The sequence below is a fragment of the Diceros bicornis genome, chromosome 32, assembly GCF_020826845.1.
Source record: "Diceros bicornis minor isolate mBicDic1 chromosome 32, mDicBic1.mat.cur, whole genome shotgun sequence".
Classification (NCBI taxonomy): Eukaryota; Metazoa; Chordata; class Mammalia; order Perissodactyla; family Rhinocerotidae; genus Diceros; species Diceros bicornis.
In genome coordinates, this window is record NC_080771.1 from 432,020 (window position 1) to 434,622 (window position 2,603).

Genomic DNA, 2,603 nt, shown 5'->3' on the forward strand with positions numbered 1-2,603 from the left:
CGGATCCGTCCCGCTGACGTTCGCGCCGGTTGTCCGGTGCCACCTGGCGGCCGCTTTTATATCGTTTCTGTCCTCCGGAGCTCCGGCGACCTCGGCAAGGGAGGTGACTTGGCCGCGGTGACCGAGGCGGAGTTCCGGGAGGCCGGTGGCAGTGGCGGGATCGGTCCCGGTCGTGCCGGGGCGCGGGCGCGTCGTCCGCCGGGCGGAGATTGGACGTGCAGGAGAGTGTGGGGAGGTGGCTGTCGCCGCGCTCCTCGAGGCCGGCGGGTGTGCGGGGCCGCCCGGACGGGTCGACCAGCAGACGCCGGTGCCACTGCGACCCTCGGGGACCGACCGGGGCCGGCGAGGTGGGGGGGGGTTCCCGAGCCCGGCTGGCGTCCCCCGTGCGGCCCGGGTCGTCGGGCCCTCCGTGTCACCGGTTTCTTGCTCGCGCCCCGCTCCGGAGGTCGGGGACCGGCCCGGGCCTTGCGGGGAGGCCCGTGGAGGGCGAGACGGCGGCGGCTCGGCCGCGGGCACGGGTGGCTCCGGGTCGTCGGACTCGACTTTTCTCACCGCGTTTTCCGAGTCCCGCTCTGGCGGTGGGGACCGACCGGCCCGGGCCGTCCGTGGTGGCGGCCCGGTCGTCGGAGGCGACTCCGAGGGATGTTTTTCAAGTCCCGCTCCGGAGGAGAGCGCGGACCGGCCCCCGCCCTCGAGGGTGGGCCGGGGAGAGGGCGTCCCCGTCCCGGACACGTGACCGCGTGGGTCCGGGTCGTCGCGCTGGATTTCTATCGCCAAGTTTTCCGAAAGCCTCTGGGTCCGGAGGTGGGGACCGGCTCGAGAGGCAGGTGGAGCCCCGGGTGGGGTAGGGGGGCACGTGGACGGACGCCGGCCTGCCCGTGTGGGGCCCGGTCGCCTGGGGCGCCTCTGAGGAATCTTTTTTTTCCCCAAGTCCTGCCCCGGAGAGGAGGATGGACCGGCCGCCTGCCCTCGAGGGCGAGACGGCGAGGGTGTACCCTGCCGGGCGCGGGTCCCGCGTGCCCCCGCGCCCCCTCTGCCGCCGCACTTCCGGGGTCGACCAGATGGTCGCGGGGGCTCCGGGGCTGGTGGCGATGGGGTGGTGCCGGGGGCCTGGTGACCGGGCCCGTGATCCAAGGGGTGCCGCCGTGATCCGTGGGTGGGCCCCGTCGCCTGGTGCGGCCATTCTTTCGCCCGAAATGGTCGTTTTTCGCTGCCAGATAGGTGCTGACACGCTGTCTCCGGACGTTTGTCGCCTGGGAGTCGTTGGGCCTCTGGACGCGCGTGGCGGGGCTCCGGGCTGTGACCGTGGGGTGGAGGCCCGGTTCTGCCCCTGCCACTTGAGCCCGCCCGCCTGGGCTGGGCCTGCGCGCCGGCTCCTGTGCGTCCCAGGTGTCCCGATCCGCGGTGCCGCCTCCGGTCTCCAGCACCCGAGGGCGGCGGGGGAGGTGGCGCGGGTCCTCTACCCGGTGCGCTCCCCGCCGCAGGCAACCCCGGTGCGGTCGCGACTACCCCACGCCTCGGGCTCCCGCGCCACCGCGTGTCAGGCGTTCACCTCCTGGGGTCGTGGCCCGCTGCTGCACGACTCGGGGGTGGGGGGGAAGCGGTGAGGCTGAGGCAGTCTCTCCCTCGGTGACTGCCGCTGTTCTTGTCGTTGTCTCCGTGAGGCGTGTCGCGCCGTGGTGATCGATGTGGTGATGTCGCGCTCTCCTGGGCCGGGCCTAAGCCGTGCCAGGCGAGGGACGGGCGTTTGTGTCAAACGGGCCCGCTCTTCTCGCTCTGCCCACGGGCCCCTCGCCTCTCCTCCCCGCCCGTCGGTGGTGTGTGGAAGGCAGGGGTGCGGAACCCGGCCCGACCTCGCTCTCCCGCCCTCTGCCTTGTGGCGTCGGTGGGGCCGAGGTCTTTGTGACGCAGTGGACACTCCGCGTGGCCTCTCGGCCGCGTCTGGCGAGTGGGCCTCCCCGAGGTGGGGTGGGCCGTGCCGCCGCCGCACCACACGCTCCCCCGGGTGTGTGGGTGTGTGTCGCCCGGTCCTTGGTGGTGCCCCTGGAGCGCTCCAGGTCGTCCGTCAGGTGCCTGAGGCCGAGCGGTGGTGTCGTTTCCCGTTTCCAGCGACCCCTTCGGGTCACCGCTACGATGGTGTGTCTGAGGCGAGACGGGGGTCCAGTCGGTAGGGGAGGCATGCCCGTTTCCCCTCGCGGGGGCGGGTGCCTCGTCGTGCCACCGGCCTGCCGCGTGGAGACTGACTGGCTGGGTGCACGCCGTGTGTCCTCCGTCGCTGGGGCTGGCACGCGGGTGCGTTGAGCGATCTCGGCGGGCCGAGCCAGCGGCATGGCGCTGGCTGTCTTTCGAGGGGTGCCGGTTAGCTGGCACCTCCTTTGGGCTCTCTGCTTCTTTGTCGGTTTCACCTGACGGAAGCTCTGAGTTCCAGGCGTCGCGGGTGCCCCGTAAAGCTTTGATGAGCCCCGTGATGTCAGACGAGAGGAGGAGCCCGTGGAAGCGCGGGCTCGTGGCCCTGACCGCGAACGCTCGGATTTGCCCCGTGCTTACCCATACCGCAGACCCCCGCATAGCCCCGGCACCCAGGAGTGCCCTCGCGGTCCCGA